At 45.3% G+C, this 20,311-nt stretch overlaps 1 protein-coding gene across 2 annotated transcripts in view; it reads right to left on the reverse strand.

Moving 5' to 3' along the window:
• Positions 1 to 19,550, reverse strand: part of ZHX3 (zinc fingers and homeoboxes 3) — a 129,990-nt gene extending 110,440 nt beyond the window's left edge. For both annotated transcript variants that reach the window (XM_088026774.1, XM_028121979.2), the window contains exon 1: positions 19,380 to 19,550. The gene's annotated coding sequence lies outside the window, so the exon portion shown is untranslated. The remainder of the gene's footprint in view (positions 1 to 19,379) is intronic.
• Positions 19,551 to 20,311: the final 761 nt, after the last annotated feature.

Consider the following 20,311-nt stretch of genomic DNA (forward strand, 5'->3'; position numbering starts at 1 on the left):
TCTCTCTCCCCTCATCCTGCTTTACTTTTCCTTGTAGCCCGTATGACCTGAATATCATCTGTAATGTTCTGAGGGCAGGGACTTGTGTTGTTCACCTGCAGTATCTGGAACATGGCCTGATATGGTTAGGTACTCGCTATATATTTCTTGAATGAATATGAGTATATATGGAATATGTTGCTCAACTTTAACTTCATTTACTCAACAAATTTTCTGAGCATCTATTCCAATCCAGGTACTGTGGGATGTGCAGGTAAACAAGGCATTCTCCCAACCACTAAGGAACTCAGAATTTCAAATGAGACAGACATATAAAGAAGTACTTCTGGAAGAAATGTGGGGCACCTGAGTGGCTCAGTCCGTTGAGCATTTGCCTTCCGCTCAGGTCACTATCCCAGCATGCTGGGATCAGCAGAGAGCCTGCTTCTGGGTCTCCTGCTCCCCCTGCTTGTGCACACTCTTTCTTTCTCTCTCTCTCTCAAACAAATAAATAAAATCTTCAAAAACAACAAAAAAAACCCTAAAAAATGGAAGAAAATATGTAACACTACATGTATGTGCTACTTGCTTTGGGAAGCAGAGAGAAGGACATAATACAATATAGGAGAGTGTAGAAAGTCTTCCCACAGGAGCCGACATTGGAGCTGAGTAAAGAATTGAGGGAGGAGGAGAGGACTCCAGGCAGAGAATATAACATGCACTCAATAACCAGTGTTGGGAAGTATGTCACAAATAGTATTTACCCAAGGAGACAAATTATTTTCCTTAAGAAAAAAGCAGATTCCAGGTGATCCCTGTAATAATGTCACCTGAACTCACTCACATTCTGATGAGCTTTCTCAAGCAGGAAAGAAATTGCCAGAAGTATAGTTGATGCAATAGAATTGCCACCTGACCTCTGTTTTACTGGAATAAGCTACACCTGCAACCGTTTTTTGTGTCAGGGTCCAGAGGCCAAGAGCATGTATCAGTTAGGAGTTTGCTGGCAGCAAGTATCAGTATCCTCTCAGGCCAGGTAAAGAAAAACAAAGGGGAATTTATCTTAGGGCATTTTAGGGGTCAAAGGGATGAGTCTCTCAGGCCGACAAGAACCCAGATGGACTGCTGGATGGATTGGAAGCAGAGCAGGGGGGGCCAGTAAGACTCTCCCCCACAAACTTGTTTTCTCTCCTTCCAGGTAATACACTGGGAAAATATGTCTACCAACTACTCCCAAGTACATGATACAATTCCAACTACACAGAGACTAAAAATTCCTCATCATTCCAAACCCAAAATCTCAGAGAAGAGGCTCTAATTTACCCAACTTGTGTCAGGTGTCCCCCTCTCCCCCAGAACAATCATGGCCAGCTTACAGGTCATGTCGTTCACAGGAACCTACCTCTGTGGATCAAGACCACAAAAAAAGGGAATTGTTTTGAGTTGAGATATCTTAATATAAGTCCCTGGTAGAACCATGAACGCCACTTAATGGCAAAACACCTGGGAGACATTTGATAGTCCCACAGAAAGTGAGTACTGAGTTTTCCTGGTCTCTGCGGAGTAGGGAGGCCTCTTTTTTTACGTAGCAATCAAAACCATAAGTTATTCTTCTCCCAACAAAAAGTGGGCAAAAACTGGGGTGGTCTCCATAAGCCCTCTGTGGTGGGTATTCTGATGGCCTCCTGTGGTAGTGGACATTAATGCTAGCCACCAAATATTTCTGGTGTGTTTCCCAGGCATATGATAGGATTGTACTTCCTTACAGCTTACAGTCAGAGGTGGTCATGCCACTTGCTTTGGTCAATAATATGTGAGTAGATGTACTCCCAGGTCCAAACTTTAAGAGCTAGTAGGCAATTTTGTATACTCTCTTTCCCTCAGCAACAACAATAGACAACACTGAAGATGGTGATTGCTCCATCATTCTGGGTCCTGAAGGGAGGAGACATTAAATAGTGCCCCCCCAGGGGACTCACAGTACACATGTAGTAGGGGCAAGAAATAAACTTGGCTTGTTAGCTACCACAGCAAAACCTAGCCTATCCCTTCAGATGCACCTTCTAACATCCAGTCTATCCCACTGCTCTTTGTACAGCATGGAGGCAATTTGGGTGGGATAGACCCCATTCCTCACATGTGAGTGTGGATTCTCTGCTAAGTCAGTTGAACTAATCTCATCTACCTTGTACTGATTGCTTCAGGAATAGATCTATTACCTAGGCCTACATCTATCATTATCCAATATTAACCCTGTCACAATAGTTGAATAAAATCCTATTTCCCTGGATGTCAGTGAGGAACCATTTGCTGCCGGCAACTATTTTGTGACCATGAAGAGAGCCAGCCTAAAGATGAAGCCAACACATGAATAGGCAAAAGCAGAACAAAGAGAAACAGAGTTGTAGTGCTGATCAAGGCTTACCTGAACGAATAAAGTCAGGTAAATCAATAAACTCCCCATATTATTGATTCTAATTTGAGTTGGGTTTTCTAGTACTCGAAACCAAAAACATTCCAACTATGGCTATCCTACCGTATTCATTGCACAGTTCTGAGCAGTAGCCAGCGCTACGGAATCACAAGGGGAAAATGTCTGAACTTTGAACAATCACAGGAAGAGAAGCTGAAAATTCTGTGATTTATATGCCAGCTCCTTTTCTAGAATAAGGTATCACAATGCAGGCAGAGCACAGAAAAGGAACAGTAACCAGCTGAGAACCAAGGATTTGAAGGAGAAGAATCCTATAGAACCAGGATAGTGACAGAACCCCTGGTTTAATCAACAGTACATAGTTCATTTCATGGAGAGGGTTCTGTCACTCTCCATCAACCTTTATGTTGCATTTATAAAGTCTGGAGTGAAAGAATCCAGGAGGCAGTTTCATGCAGTATGTAAGTAGGATTTAACTTTGAAACTCCTGGGCTTGAATCCTGTCTCCCCCACTTACTTGCTGTGTGAATTTGAGTAACTTACTTAAATGTAGTTATAACAATTGAATGAGATGCTCCATGTTACTATTAACATGGTGTGTGATGCATTATAAGGACTCAATGGTTTAAAAGGATGTCCTGTCAATTATTTTAAGAAAAGTCAGTTAAGCCTCTGCCTCCAGCTCAGGTCATGATACCAGGGTCCTGGGTTCAAGTCCTGCATCAGGCTCCTTGCTCAGTGGGGAACCTGCTTCTCCCTCTGCCTGCCACTCCCTCTGCTTGTGCTCTCTCTCTCCCACTTGCTCTCTCTCACACACACACAAATAAATACATAAAATCTTTTAAAAAATAAATTTAAAAAAAAGGTTCTTAATCCAGTTGTGCCAACTTATCGCCTCTCAGCTCTAAAGCCACTCTTCTTTATCTTGCCCTGTGATCCTGGAACTGAATTCTGTAAACATTTCCCTTTTGCCAGTGGCACGATGTTAGGCTTTGTCACTAGAGAAGGTTGGAGAAATCAAAGAAAAAAAAAGAAGCATAAGGGTCTTCCTGGTTCAGAACCTTCCAAATTCCACTCTGCTCTCTTGCTCCTATAGCACATGGTTCCTGTGGTCTAGAGAGACCCAGTGGTGCTCACTGGGCTGTTCTGCCACCTGGATGGCCAGCTTCTGACCTATAGCCTGTGGCCATCCATCAAACGTCTCCACTGTCCAGTGGGCTGAATTCCTGCTCTCTCCAACAGGGCCCAAATCTCACCTTGGGGTTGGGGGAGAGGCATTTGCAAGTTTGTGTTCTCCTTGGTCACTCTGCCCCAGCCCTAGAGATAGTAGGTACAGTCTGTAGTTACTATGCCTATATTCTTTGGAGTTCTCTTTTGACCCTTTTAGTCACTAACCACCTTTCATTAGCTAATAATTCTTCATAAAAAAGGTCCCTTGTTCAAATTACTGGTGTGGTTTCTGCCTCCTGAGTGGGCCCTGTCTGATACACCAGTGGCCCCAACTGCCAATTAGACAAATTTCTGGGATTAAAAAGGAACTGGTTTGTGGGAGCAGGTGGGGGGAGTACAGTTGTGTGTATAACAGTAGTTACAAAGTCATGACTTCATCCTCAAGAGAACACTGTAAGAAACATACAATGGGGGGCACTTGGGTGGCTCAGTCGTTAAGCGTCTGCCTTCGGCTCAGGTCATGATCCCAGGGTCCTGGGATCAAGCCCCACGTCGGGCTCCTTGCTCAGCGAGGAGTCTGCTTCTCCCTCTCCCACTCCCCCTGCTTGTGTTCCCTCTCTCACTGTGTCTCTCTCTGTCAAATAAGTAAATAAAATCTTAAAAAAAAAAAAAAAACATACAATGGTGGCCTCCATACAGCATGAGAGCCAGTCTTCTGCCTGTCCTTACAACTGGGGTTCTGCTGGCCCAGCCCAGCCCAGCCCAGGACCTGAGCCAGATATTATGGGCAGGATCCTGAGGTCTATCACAGGGTGGGGCCTAGAGTCACATCTTGATTATAAATATGTAGTTTCTGTTGGACCAGAGATGAGTTTGAATGTCCATAAAACCCTCCCAGCTCAAGGCATTGTCTGTCTCCACCCACCTCTCTTTCCCCAAAAAAGGTGTATTGTGCACCTACTATGTACCTGGCCCTGTATTAGGTTCTGAGTATGCAGCCTTGAATAAAACCAGAGACCTTAATGTAGCTTACAGTCTAGGGAGTAAGGCAGACATTGGTCAAATAATCAAAAACATAAATCTTACACAGTGCATGGTACCATGAGATCCACTAATAGGAGGCTTTGGCTCAAAGATGTTTAGGGAAATAGTTGGTATGAAATCTAAAGGGAAAAATAGGGGTTAAATTAGATGCATTAGTCTCCTTGGGCTGCCATAACAAAACACCATAGACCAGATGGCTTAAACAACAGAAATAAATTTTCTCACAGTTCTTGAGGCTGGAAGTCCAACATCAAAGTTGCAGCCAATTTGGTTTTTGGTGAGAACTATCTTCCTGGCCTTGCAGATGGCTGCTTTCTTGCTATGTCCTTATATGACCTTTCCTCAGTATGTGTGTGCAGGAAGAGAGGGAAAATGAGCTCTCTGGTGTCTCTTCTTAAAAGGACACTAATTCTACTGGATCAGGGTCCCACCCTTATGACCTCAATTAATCTTAATTACTGCCTTACTCCAAATACAGCTACACTGGGGGGTTAGGGCTTCAACATATGAATTTTGGGGGAATATATACATTTAGTCCATAACAGTAGGCAAATAGGGGCAAGAAGAGTACTCCCTATAGAAGGAACAGTACATGCACAGGCCCTGTGATCACCAAGGATACATGGTGGTTTAAACAAAGAAGAAGGAAAATGTACACTGAGGCAGATAAATGGAGGAGATAAGGCTGGAGAGGTGGCCAATGGCCAGATCATGCATAGCTTTGAAGGTCATGGTAATAATTTAAGTCATATCCTAAGAGCAATGAGACTTAACTGAACTGAGTAGGGACAATATGCTGGGTGGAGATCAGAAAGGAGGGCTCAGAATAGACCCAGAGAGAACAATAATGAAGCTGTCCAGGGTGTCTAGGCTCAGCCAAGACTACATAAGTGGTCACTGGCTAGCCTGGAGGAGTCACTGGCCAGAAAGTTTGCCCAGGACCAGTGAAGAGAACCTGTTTCTGGCCCAGCTGAACTATGACCTGCAGCTTCTCTGCAGTCTTGGCTTCTCTCCTGCTATACTCCACCTGGTAGCCCCCATGCCTTATACCACCTCAGCAAGGACAGACCAGCTCTCTGACTGGTTCTGTATCCCTAGCCCAGTCTGGCCCAGCTTGCCTTCCTCCTTTTCCCATACTGGACCACAGAACTAAGATTCAACATGCTGCCCCCTGACGAAGCAGATGTCACAGCAGCTGCCCATCCCTTCTCCAGACTCCTCAGTGTGACATTCAAGCCCTGAGCCAACAAAACTCTTTACACTTTACTTTAATCTAAGATCCTGAAGAGCTTTAATTTAAGAGAAGATGTGAACTGGAAGTGATCCATTCCTTTTGCAGATGGTTTCAAGTCATCTGAGTGGACTAGATAATGTCAAGCTCTGAATACAGAGCAGAAAGATCCTAAACTTTTAGCACTCCTAGGGCCTATGGGGAAAAATCTCTCTCGGGGCGCCTCGGTGGCGCAGTCCATTAAGCGACCCACTCTTGGTTTTGGCTCAGGTCAAGATTTCAGGGTTGTGAGATTGAACCCCACATCAGGCTCCACACTCACTGCAGGGTCTGCTTCAGATTTTCTCTCTCCCTCTCCCCCTCCTACTCATGCTCTCTCCATCAAATAAATACATTAAAAAAAAGAAGAAGAAGAAGAGGCGCCTGGGTGGCTCAGTTGGTTGAGCAACTGCCTTCGGCTCAGGTCATGATCCTGGAGTCCCTGGATCGAGTCCCGCATCCGGCTCCCTGCTCAGCGAGGAGCCTGCTTCTCCCTCTAACCCTCCCCCCTCTCATGTACTCACTCTCTCTCTCATTCTCACTCTCTCAAATAAATAAATCTTAAAAAAAAAAGAACATCTCTTTGGAAGAGGTTTAATTTATATCATTCTAACATTAAAATAGTTCCTACAGTTTTTTTAAATGCACTACAATGCCTAATGCACAAATACAGCCAGACATATAAGAAGGCACCACAAGAGGAAACAAGTAAAATAAAGAAACAGACTCATGATGACCCCAAATACAGGAAATTATCAGAGACCAAAAAACAGCCAAACACACTACATTCATGGAGATAAAAGCCAAGCTTAGACAAACAAAAATCATGAGATACCACTCCACAATCATTAGGATGGTTATTATCCAAAAAAGAAAAAAACAGATGTTGGAGTAGATGCAGAGAAATTGGAACACTTGTGCGTCATTTGTGGGAACGTAAAACAGTGCAGCTGCTGTGGAAAACAGTATGATGGTTCTTTAAAAAATTAAACATAGAACTACCATATGTACCAAAAATTCTACTTCTAGATATATATCAAAAAGAACTGAAAGCAGGAGCTCGGAACACATATTTGTATACCCTTATTCATAGCAGCAGCATTCACAATAGCCAAAAGGTGGAAGGAACCCAAATATCCATCGACAGATGAATAGAAAAACAAAATGTGGTATATACACACAATAGACTATTACTCAGCCTTGGGGCCTAGGTGGCTCAGTCGGTTAAGCAGCTGGCTCTTGATTTTAGCTCAGGTCATGATTTCAGGGACCTGAGATCAAGCCCCACATCCAGCTCTGCACTCAGCAGGAAGTCTACTCCTCTCCTTCTCCCTATCTCTCTGCCCCTCCCCGAGCTTGCATATGCTCTCTCTCTCTTAAATAAATATATCTTTTTAAAATAAAGAATATTATTCAGGCTTAAAAAGGGAGGAAATTCTCAGGGTGCCTGGGTGGCTCAGTCAGTTAAGCACCGACTCTTGCTTTTGGCTCAGGTCATGATCTCAGGGTCATGAGATAGAGCCCAAGTTGGGCTCTGTGCTGGGTGTGGAGCCTGCTTGAGATTCTCTCTGTCTCCCCCTCCCTCTTCCCCTCCCCCCACCACATGGGCACTCTCTCTCTAAAAAAAGGTGTGGGGGGAAATTCTGACACATGCTACCACCTAGATGACCCTTGAGGACATAATGCTACATGAAATAAGCCAGTCACAAAAGAACAAATACTGTATGACCCTATTTATTTATTTATGATTGCAGTTTATTGTAAAAGATATAAATGAACAGCCAAATGAAGAGGTACATAGGGCGAAGTTCAGAAGGGTCCAAAACACAGATGGAGTGTATGACCCCATTTATATGAAGTACCTAGAATAATTAAATTTACAGAGACAAAAAGCAGAATGGTGATTGCCAGGGACTGGGAGGAGGGATGAGTGGGAAATTATTGTTTAATAACATTTTTTAAGTTTTCAGTGTTGCAAGATGAAAAGAGTTCTGGAAACTGGTTGCACAAAAATGTGAATGTACTTAAGACTAGTAAACTGTAGGGGTGCCTGGATGGCTCAGTCATTAAGCATCTGCCTTCAGCTCGGGTCATGATCCCAGGGTCCTGGGATGGAGCCCCGCATCAGGCTCCCTGCTCTGCGGGAAGCCTGCTTCTCCCTCTCCCACTCCCCCTGCTTGTGTTCCCTCTCTCACTGTGTCTCTCTGTCAGATAAAGTCTTAAAAAAAAAAGACTAGTAAACTGTACACTTAAAAATAGTTATGATGGCAAATGTTTTTATTTTACCACAATGTTGAAAAATCAAATGGAGAAGATAAAATGGAATAAAAAATACTTGATCCAAAAGAAGAAAGAAAAAGAGGAAAATGGGAACAAAAACCAGGTAGGACAAAAAGAAGGCAACAGGATTATAGATGTAAATGGTTTTTAACCATATCTGTAATGATGTTAAATGTAAGTGGACTAAATATTCTAACAAAAAGGAAAAGATCAACAGAGCAAATTTAAACAAAATACAAGACTCAACTATATGATGCTTATGACATACTTTAATATGAGAACATATAGGTTAAAAGATAAAAGAATGAAAATATTCTAGCCAAAATTTTAAATAAGTAATACCTATCTTATACAAATTCTCTCAGAAAATAGAGGGAACACTTCCCAACTTATAAGGTTAGCATAATTGTATGCTGACACCAAAACCTGACAAGAACATGACAAGAAAAAATATAGACCATTATCTCTCATGACCATCAATATAACAATCCTAAATAAAATGTTAGCAAATCAAATAGAGCAACAAATTAAAAGGAGAAGAAATCATAACCAAGTGGAGGTTATCTCAGGAATGCAAATTGGTTTAACATTTAAAAATCAACCAACCACATTAACAGAATAAAAGGGGAAAATAATTTGATTATCTGAATAGATGCTAAAAAAGCATTTGACAAAATTCAACACTTATTCACAGCAAAAACTCTCAGCAACCTAAAGAGGGAAGACGACTTCCTCAATCTGATATAGGAGATACAGGGGAAAAAACTAGAGCCAACAGCATTCTTAATGGTAAAATAGTGAGCATTTTCCTCTCTAAAATCAGGAACAGAGCAAGAATATCAGTTATCATCACCTCTAATCAACATTTTATGAGATGTCTTAGCCAGGGCTATAAGGCAAGAAAAAGAAAAAAAAAGTCATAAAGATAGGAAAGAAAAAAGTAAAACTGTCTTTCTTCAAAAATGACACAATTGTGTAGGTAGAAAGCCCTAAGGAATCTCAAATAAACTTTTAGAACCAATAAATTGTCTTAGTCTGGCTGCTGTAACAAAACATCACAAACTGGGTAGTTTATAAACAATAGAAAGTTATTTTCCCCCATTTTGAAGGCTGGCAGTCTGAGATCAGGGTGACACCATGGTCAGGTTCTGATGAAGACCCTCTTCCAGGTTGCAAAATTAATATACCAAAGTCAACCTTACTTCATTATATTCCAGCAAATGTCAGAAAATTGTGTTTTAAGAATAGAATAGTTTTGAAATAGCAAAAAAAATAAAAGTACTTATAAATGGATCTAACAAAAGACAGGTATGACCTCTATGGAGAAAACCATGAACATTTTAATAGACATTAAAGAATAAATGAATAATGGAGAAAGACAGCATATTAATAGATTAGAAGACTCAATACTGTAAAGCTGTCATTTTCTTCAATTGGCCTATAGATTCAAAGCAATCCCAGTTGAATTTCACATGGCACTTGACAAGATCATTCTAATATAAAATTTATATGAAACTGCTGAAGGCCAAGAACGGCTAAGGTACTCCTGAAGAAGTACAAAGTGGAGAGGATTTATTCTATCCGCTAACAAAACTTATAATAAAGCTCTAATAATTAAGACAGTACGGTATTGGCATAAGAGTAGACAAAAACCAATGGAGAGAAGAAAGACCCCCCCCAAACAGATTAATGCTAGAGATAGCATTGCAGAACAGTATGGGGAAATGATCTTTTGAATAAATAGTGTTGAGTCAATGGAATATCCATATGGGAAAAATGGCATTGGAATCCCATCACACACCATACTCAAAAGCCAATTTCTATTAGATTATGGACTAAAATAAAAAAGGTAAACCAATAAAACTTTAGGAGATAACATACAGTATCTTTATGACATCAAGGGAGGAAAAGTTTTCTTAAACAAGATCAAAACAGCACTAACCACAGGTGAGACACTGATAAATTGAACTTCTTTACAGTTAAGAACTTCTGTTCATCAAGAAACATCATTAGCCACAGAGGAGAAAGATTAACAGCCCACATAACTGGCAAAGGGTTTATATCCAGGATATACAAAAAAACTATAAAGAAATAATGAAAAATACAGAGCAGCAGAAAAATGGACAAGAACAGGGTCTTGGCTTCACACAAAGAAAATCCAAATGGCCAATAAACGTATGAAAGGTGCTGAGCCTCATTAGTAATCAGGGAAACGAAGCAGAGAGACACCTACTACAAACCCACCAGATGGCTAAAGTAGGAAGTCTGATAGGACCAGTTGCTGGTGAAAACTGTTGGTAAATGCACAAGGGGAGCTCTCATATATTGCTGGGGAGAGTGTACTTGTCTAATCATTTTGGGAAACAGTCGGCATTATTTTTTTAACTTAAGCATAGGAATACCCTATAACCCAGCAATTCTGCTCCAAAGTATATACCTAAGAGAAATACATGCCCAGGTAGACAGGTAGACATGTACAAGAATGTTCACAGTAGCATTATTTATAATAGCCCCAAGTTGGAAACAACCCGTATGTCAATTGGTAGAAAGGATAAATTGTGGTATATACGCTCAACGGAATGCTTTATACTGCACAAAAAAAGAACCATACCGGCACACAACAACATGGAAGATTCTTATAAACAATGTGGAGTGAAAGAAGCCAGACACAAAAGAACATCCACATTTAATGACTGCTTTTATATAAAACCCATAACCAGACAAAATTCAACATGCCCCCTGCCCCCACAATCTTTGCCCCTCCTGTACTTATGAGATATGTGAAGAATGGTAATAAAAGATGGATTTGCGGGTACCTGGGTGGCTCAGTTGGTTAAGTATCTGCCTTCAGCTCAGGTCATGATCCCAGGGTCCTGGGATGGAGCCCCAGATTGGACTTGCTGCTCAGCAGAGATCTGCTCCTCCCTCTCCCTCTGCCCCTCCCCCGGCTCTCTCCTTCACACTCTCTCTCAAATAAATACATAAAATCTTTAAAAATAAATAAATAAAAGATGGATTTGCAAGGTACCTGGCTGGCTCAGTCAGTGGAACATGCAACTCTTGATCTCAGGGTCGTGAGTTCAAGCCCCACATTGGGTGTAAAGATTACTTTAAAAAAAGGATGGATTTGCAAACAAGTTGGGGAATCACTCTTTTGTCCCCAGCCACAACCACCCCCCACTGCTGGAGTATCTCCAGGCTGGAGGGATGATAAAAGAAAATGGTCCTGGAAGTGAGCTGAAGGAAGTTATTGACACAGCTGTCTGATGTGGGGTGGAGAACAAGAGTCAGGCAGCCCTTATGTTGGGGTTCATTATGAGCACCTCAGTGACATTTTAATAAAGTCACTCAAAGATAGGGGACCATAATGATGAATTTCTAGAGTATTAAACCTTTAAAGGAGACCTGGAGACCATGAAGTGGGACAAGAATCATGGGCAATTTCTGAAATGCACGGTGCACTAGTCAAATAGGGCTAGGCTGTTATCGCAAGACTCCCAACAATGAACATAATTGTGTGTGTGTGTGTGTGTGTGTGTGTGTGTGTGTGTGTGTGTGTGTTCTTCCAGATTTTTTTCAGGATATCCAAACATTTTTCATTAATGTAACTATGGGATTATACAACACACTGTTGAATTTTTTAAAAAACTTGACGGGCGGTAGACATCTGCCCATTTCAATCCCTATCAATCTACTTCTTACTTGGAGGTGGCGGATATATTCATTATCTTGATCGTGGTGGTGGTTTCATGGGTAATTACACAGGCCAAGACTCCAGTCGTACAACTTATATATGTGTGGTTTACTGTACGTCAGTCACACCTCAATAAAATGAGAAGTGTTGTGCTTTCAAGCTCTTGGACTGCTTTCCCCACTTAGCTCTGTAAGTCCCATGCTGCTGTATGCACTCCTGTTTCATTACTTGTCATAGCTGTGTGGAATTCCGAGTTCGGCATCCACCATGGTTCACTAGCTCTTTCCTTTAGCACTTCCCCTACCTCCCGTTCACCGGTGACGTGAATAATGCTATTCTAAATAACCTCCTCCTTGTCTTATGTGTATCTGAGCAAACTTCCAAAATACATTACAAAGAGTGAAATGGCTAACCTCTGTGCCCTATGCATACTTAATGTTACTGAGAACTACCTGTTTATTTTACAGAACGGCTAAGCAAGTTTCTGTTCCTGCTAGCTGGGCATGGAGAGTCCCCAGTCTTCACTCAGGTTTCTGACTCTTCACGCTGCACGAATGTCCGTGCCTTGCCCCTCCCTCCCCCTCATTTGGTATTGACTTCATGGTCGCCGACAAATAATTCTGCAGGCCGCGGCACACGGCTGGGGCCATTCCCTCGTGCTTAGCAGATGGAATTTCTCTCCATCTTTACTAGGTTTATAATCATGTTTTTGGGGGGAAGGGTGCAGGTTCGAAAGAGCTCTCTAGCCCGTCTTTCTGGGCACTCCCTGGCTGCCTTGAAAGGTCCCATCTACACGAAGGAACTGGGCCTTGGTGCCGGGGCCAGTGTTTTAAGCTGCAAGGAATGTGGTGACTCAGCTGGTCTCTCAGGGACACCTCTGTGAACAAGGCCGAGGGAAGGAAGTCATTACACAGACAGCTGGGCTATAAAAAACAAAAATACTCCACACACCAAACTCTACAGAGTAGTGTGGCTGTGTGTCCCATGACTCAAAGGGACTGCTTCTGCCACGTGGCACGCGGCACACGGCCCTCACCCACTGCCAGCCGGCTGCCCTCGGAGCCACTTGCAAAGCCGGCTGGGGGGGGGCCCCAGGGAAACCTGTGCCGGTCCTCTCTCTACCCTCTCCACTCTGCCTGTTGCTTTCCTCATCATCTCCTTCCTCCTTCCTCCCTAACCCTCTTGCCCTTAAATAAAACAAAAACAGGAATTTAGTATTTCACGCCTGCTGGAGACGTGGCAGAGACACAGCGAGGTCGACACACTGGCACCCCCGGAAGGCCCTCCTGAGTCAGGCAGATGCCCGTGACGAGTCATATCACCTAGGCAGGGGCTGGAGTCCTGGGGAGAGAGACTGGAAGGAGATGGAGAGTCTGAGTTAGAGGCAAGACCATCAGAGATGTGGACGCTCACCCACTAACCTTCACTGGAGACCGACTATGTGCCAGACACCATTCTTGGGATATATCAGCACAGACAGGTCTTGTTCTCATGGGGCCTACATTCTCGTGGAGAGGGAGACAAACACCAAATATCATAAATAAGTAAAATACAGAGCACATAAAAAGGTGGCTCGTGGTCCTGGAAATGATCAGAACAAGAAAGGTGGATGGGAGTGGTCAGGGCAGAAGGGTGACGTCTGAGTCATCTTGAGGGGGGTGCAGGAGTGAGCCACATCTGAGTCATCTTGAGGGGGGTGCAGGAGTGAGCCATGAGGGTGTCTGGAGAAAGAGCAGTGTGGGAACCACCAGGGCAAAGTGGGGTGTGTGCCTGGTGCGCTTCTGGATCCGCGAGGTGATGGTTGGATGGCTGTGGAGTGGCGGATGGGGACGGAGCGGAAGAGGAGAGTGGCAATGGGAGGTGTGAGACTGGGGGCTCTGGGAGGCTTGTGAGCAGAGACCCCAACAGAACAGATTTTGGGTTTAACAGCATCCTGCAGTCAGATGGCTTTGACCCCTGGGAGTATGGCACACAGGGAGTACAAAACGAAACGGGAAATCTTGCCAGAGGTGTAGAATTTATGAAGTCAATGAGCATGAAGTTGGCAAACAGCTAGAATCACACAAAGCACTGGCGAATGAGGGCCTGTTTGTGTCAGGTCAGAAAAGGACAGTGACAAGGTAGGAGTTTCCAAAGAATGATTTAAGTCAGAGTTAAGTCTTAAGGAAAACCAAAGGAGCCGCAAAGTATTTTTGGATGGTCGTGCTTTTTAGAACACGCAATGCTCCATAAGGGATGTCATACCATGCAATCTACACCCTGCTCCCAAAGCATTTATTCTGTAGTCATACTAAAAATTATGATATAGTGGCATGTATAAACCAAAATTTGTAGGTATAAGATAATAAGATTTTGTTCAGTATATTTTTAAGTGTGTGTTAATAACTGGTTTCCTTTTCTTCATATGTCATAATGGTTCCCACTTAGCCAGGTTGTAGTAAAGATTAAATAAGAGCATTGACTCACTAACACTTGCAACTAATATTTATTGTAGATCTTCTTCCATGTGTCAGGCACTGAGAGAGACTGGGGGCAAAGTGGTGCACAAAAGTACCCTCATGAAGACATAGCATTCATCAAATGGTATATATAAATAAATGGTCACATAAAAGAGGAGGATGAAAAATCACATTAAAAAAAGAAGGAAAAGGCATATGATGCTACGAGAGCCTACATCAAGGAGTTAACCTAGCCAGAAAGTGTATTAGTTTCTGCTCCGTAACAAGTCACTTGGAACAACATATTTATTACCTCAGTTTCTGAGTCAGGAGTCTGGGCATGGCTTAGCTGGGTCGTCTACTTAGGGACTCCTAAAGCTATGATCAAGGTGACAGCAGGACTACATTCTCACTCAGGGGCTCCAGCTCCCTCAGGTTGTTGGCAGGATTCATTTCCCAGTGGCTGCAAGACTGAGTACCCTGGCTTCTTGCTGGCCATCAGCGGGAGGCTGCCTTAGGTCCTAGGGACCACCCATAGCTCCTTGCCCTGTGGGCTTCCTCAACATGGTGGTTTACCTCATCAAGTCAGCAAGGGGAGTCTCCAGAGCTTATCTGCTAGCAAGACTCTTACATAACATAGTCATGGGAGTGACATCCCATCACCTTTGCTGTATCCTATTAGTTAAAAGCAAGTCACAGATCCCACTCACACTCAAGAGGAAGGGATTACACAAAGGCATGAATACCAGGAGGTGGGGATATGGAGATACAGGGGGTCACCTTGGAGTCTGTTTGCCACTGAAGGTTTCCCTGAGGAAGTAACAGTGGAGTTGGGAACTAAAAAATGAGTTGGTGGGACACCTGGGTGGATCAGTCGGTTAAGTGTCTGCCTGCGGCTCAGACCATGATCCCAGGGTCCTGGGATTGAGTTCCGCCATCAGGATCTCCGCTCAGCGGAGAGCCTGCTTCTCCCTCTGCATCCTGCTCCCCCTGCTTGTGCTCTCTCTCTCTCTCACACACACAAATAAAATCTTTTAAAAATAAAAATGAGAAATAAAAAATGAGTTGGCATTAACTACATAGATAGAGGGCAGGGGGAGAACTGTCTAGGTAGCGAGAACACAAGCAGGACAGTACAGTAACATTCACAAAGGATCTAGTACAATGACTAGCAGTGTTATCGCTCTCATGCATAACAACCATCCATGGCTCCTCAGTGCCCATGGTTTTGCCTGACATTCAAGGCCAGATGGGTCATCTCCTTGCATTCACTTTCTCTCTCTAGCATCTATGCCTTTACTCACCACTTCCACCCACTTAGACTGCCCTTGCCCTACCATATATACTCCATCTATATCTATCTATCTATCTATCTATCTAATTCAGAGCCCAGTAGAAATTCATCTTCCCTAAACAATATTTTTGAGTATCTATTTAAGTAGAGGGCACTATGCTAGACCTTTTTTGAATTGCAAAGCATAGTGAAAAATGGTCCAGAATGCCAGATAGTGGGTGGGGGCAGAAGGTATACCCAAATAAAAAGAGGAAGAATAGGAGGTGCCCTGCTGAAGGTCAAGCCCATGGGGCAGCTGGGAAGTCCTGCAGAGATCTTAAGATGACAGAACGCTCCACTTCGTGCAGTGGTTGCTGATCTTTCAGTATTCTTCCCTAGGCTAGAAATTACCAACGGATTCTAAGGTCCAGCCAAATTGACGTTTTTCCGGGAAGGACAGTTGGAATTGGGAACTGCCCAGCCTCAGTCCACACTGCCAGGCAACCTGGCCAGGCCGGTCAGTCCTCGGCTGGCAACAAAGGCTTCGTTGGCTGGAAGAGGAGAGAGCTACGAAGTGTCCTGCGCTCCAGCCCAGGAATCCCTGGCCACATCCAGGGCCTGTCCTTGAAAAGCTGGGAGAAGAGACCCCAGTAGCCCGACGGCCTTTGCCACATCAGCAGGAAAAAAGGAACATGGGAGGCAAAAGTCACCCAAGCCCGTGGCCCAGGGCCTGGCTTCCTCCAACCAGTGGTGGAGGGCGGAGCCGGAGGCAGAGGGTGGGACCGGAAGCAGGGGCGGGGTCGGATGGTGGGTGGGGCCGGCAGGGGGCAGGGCGGTGACGGGCCCTGCTTCCCCAGTCCCGCCTCTCAGTCCCGGAAGGAGCGGACCTTGAGCTCCGCGATGCGGGTCTTGGAACTGAGTACCTGCCGTCTCCTGCGATTGGGCGTTGAGTCTCTGCAGACGCCTTGGAGGGCAGAAGCAGCCTGAATCTAGGGGTGGGGGAAGGCCTACCACCCCCTGCATCTCTGCCGTCAACCCTCATCTGCCCTAGTGCCCGCTCCACCTGGAAGCCAGAGGGCATTAAAGCTGTTTCCTTTGTTCTGCGGGCAGAGTACCCTCCCCCCACAATCTGATACCTCTTCCGCCCCCGACTCTCCTCACCTTCATCTTCTTCAAGACTGAACCACCCCCAGGTAGCTCTGTAGGGCCTTTGTACAAACTAGTCCCTATGCGTGGAACATCATTTCCACCCTTCTTCATCTAACTAATTACAACTTATTTTTCAAGCTTGGGTATCTACTTGGGAAAGCCCTCCTTGACCCCCTCCCATCCTGCTATGGGCTCCCCGGCTTGGCCCCCCTAAGCCTAGTCATCTTACATCGCAATTGCTAGACTACCTGTCTATCCTTTGCCTTCTCCCCACCCACCCCAAGACTGTGGGGTCTCTGCAGCATCTCTAGTGCCTGGCCCAGGTATGGTGAGATAATAAACACCCTGCCTGGCAGTCCTCTGCCATCCTCTAGACCTCTGCCTGGTGACAAACCCCTACAGTGACTTCACTTCTTAGGGTAGCAGGTCTCAAACTAGAGTGCATCAGAAACACTGGCGGGTGGGAGGAGGGTGTCTTATTAAAATACAGATGGTTGGGCCCCACCCTCAGAGTTTCTGATTCATAGGTGTGGAATAGGGCCTGAGAGTTTGCATTTCTAAAAAGTTCCCAGGTGCTGCTGATGCTGACACAGGAACCCCATTTTAAGAATCACTGTGTTGGGGCATCGGTTTCTTCGTCAATAAAATAGGATAACTTCTGTCCCTGCCATGTGAGGTTTTGTGAGAATCAAATGAGATTATGCAGATGAAGAACTAAGCATGGTGCCTACACCGAGTAGGTGCTCAATAAGTGCAAGTGCTACTGGGAGTGGGAGGAACAGATGCCAACAGAGAAAACATGAGCAGTAGAGGTAGGTCAGGGGCCAAGCAGGTCAGCTGGGCTGGCAGAAGAGCAAGGCCCAGCACAGTAGCCAGGGAGTCCAGGTTGTGCTATGGAGGCAGATGGGAGCCATGCACGGTTCTGGAGCAGGGCAGTGACAGGAGGAAGCTAAATGTGGCAAAACTGAGCAGGAGGCACAGCAGCAAATTCCCCGTGCTGGGTTTTACTCTCCTGTTTGGCCAGGCATAGAGCTGCCAGATTTAGCAAATAAAAATGAAGGATATCCAGTTAAATTTGAAGTTCAGATAATGATTTTTTTTTTTAGTATAATTATGTCCCAAATTGCATGGGACATACTTACACTAAAAAACCTTTTGTTATTTATCTGAACTTCGAATTTAACTGGGTGTCCTTTATTTTCATTTGCTAAATCTGATAATCCACGCCAGATATCAACTGCCTGCCCCAACCCCAAGGCTCCATACTGGAGGGAACCAGCCCCAGGTTCCTCTGGCTCACTTCCCCCCTTTCAATGAGGCCACCAGGAGTGACTGAGGAGCTGCTCCTGGGCCCAGTCTTGCTGCCAGTACAAGTGGTCACAGCTGCAGGCCTGGGTGAGCAGGTCCTCCCACTTCATGCCAGGTTCGCCCAGCAAAGAAATAGTGAAGCACACAGTAAATAATCACTGGGTCTGTAATTTAATGAAGCACCTAAGGTTACCAAGTCCCATAAAGAAGGAGGTGCCACCTGCACTTGTGGGTTACTCAAGAAACAAACAGTTGTCGATGGTATAGGTGCACCTGGTGAGTGTACCCAGAGAGGAGAAAATATCCTCTATCCTTAACCCCAGAAATGATCAACACAAGTGCTCAGACTGCTTGCATGCTCACAGGACGCCATGGGAATGGTTATATAAACTGCAAGCTAGAACAGGGGGGTCCCTACCTCCTTCAGCTGAGTTGGGCATTGGGATAAATCATGGTACCAGAGGCTGCCTCTCTCTCCCCCAGCCCCATAATCACCAAATCCCAGATGATTCATAATTCCGGAAACAAGCCTGTCGGAAATCCAATTTCTGTAACAACCTTTATATCAACTTTTTTTCCTCTAATGAGGAACAATGAAAACAATATGTGCTCCATTTTTTTTTAAAAAATGTGATAAACATTACTGAATTCCTAGTGTGTGCCTTGTGCTGTGTTCAGCTTATTTAGCTCAGTAGTTCTCAGCCTTGGGTGCACATTGCAAACACCTGCAGATTTTCCAGGTGATCCTAGTACCCCAGGTATCGGTATTTTCCCCGGGGCATGATGATTTCAACACACAGCCAAGGCTGAGAACCACTGATGTAGTTCATCCTGCTTCATCCTCACAATATGATCTTGCAAGGTAGGTGTTACCTCTGTTTTGCAGATGAGGAAATTGAGTTTCAAAGAGGTACAGTGACTGCAGCTTGTGTAGCCATAATCTTGGACCTCTGTTTTCCTCCCAGGCTCCCTTGAGGGATTCCTATGTTTCCACGGTTAAATATCATGGGTATATATATAATGCTTCCACAGATATGTTCGCAGCCTTGCTGCCCTCCGGGCCACCTTGAGATAGCTCTGCTCCCAGCAGGGCTCTTCCGAGACACCAGCCAGACTTGGCCTGGGTTTAGGATTGACACTAAATGACTTTTGCTATAGTGAGGACCACTGAGGCGGGTCACTCCACCCAGGTCCTGGCATCTAGGGTCATAGAAAGACGGCGGCCACCTCCCATTCCCCACCACCCAGGACCCTCTAAGCCTGGGTCTTTACAGTTGTGTCCCACCACCACCCCCAAGCTTTTCCTCGGTGCCCTCCTCCTTCACAGCAAACCCCCTCACCTCCTGATTCTTCTCAGCTCATCTTCTTTGCAGGAGCCGTACATCCACACAGGTTGTGAGAGAGGTCTCTGATCCAGGACAGGCCGCGAGCCACAGATCCGAAGGAAAAAGCCTTGCGCTAGCCCGACTCCTCGCCCGGGGCTCGCGGGCCCACCGATTCTTCAGACGTGGATGCACCTTGGCTCACCTGTCCCCTCCCGCGGCGCCTGCCGGCCGAGAGGACGGTCAGCTGGGCCAAAAGACTGGTCGCCGCCTGCCCTCTGCTGGCCGGTGGCAGTATTGAGCCCGCTGCCGCTCCACCGGAGCGTCAGAGGGATGGAATGAAGGAACGGGCATTTATCGAGCTCCTGCTGTATGTCAGGCACTGAACTGGGAGCTGGGGGTGTAAGGATGAACGCGACCTGCTTTCACAAAGTTCAGCTTCAAGTGAGGAGACAGACAATAATCAAATAGTCGTTCAAGCAAATATGAAATTACAACTGTGGGCTATATGAGCGTATAACGCGAGGCTCCTGTCCTGTCTACGGGGTGTAATGGGGGGCGAGGGGAACGGTCAGGGAAAGCTGCCCCTCAGGAGGGGACGTGTGAGCGCCAGGTGCCCCACAAAGTCATTCCATGTAATCCTGAAAATCCTACAAGGTGGCTATCCCCTTTGCCAAAGCAGGAAACAGGCTCAGGTTGGGGAAAACCTACCCAAGGTCACATAGCGAACTGGAAGCAAAGCCAGCAGGGCCTAAATCGGCCCAATTCGAAAATCCCCACTTCTCCGCTGCTCCTGGCTGTGGTGTAGGTGGCAGGCCACCCGGACGTCCCATCTAGCCGCTCTAGGGCGCCGGGCGGGGCCGGGGTGGAGCCTGCGCGGGGCGGGGCCTCAACTCCGGCCCCGCCCAGCCTCTATAGGTGAAAGGGCGCCCTTGGGCGTGGGGACTGGG

This window comes from Eumetopias jubatus, unplaced genomic scaffold (genome assembly GCF_037043125.1).
Source record: "Eumetopias jubatus isolate StellerSeaLion01/CBP00866 unplaced genomic scaffold, mEumJub1_p1.0 scaffold_9, whole genome shotgun sequence".
Classification (NCBI taxonomy): domain Eukaryota; kingdom Metazoa; phylum Chordata; class Mammalia; order Carnivora; family Otariidae; genus Eumetopias; species Eumetopias jubatus.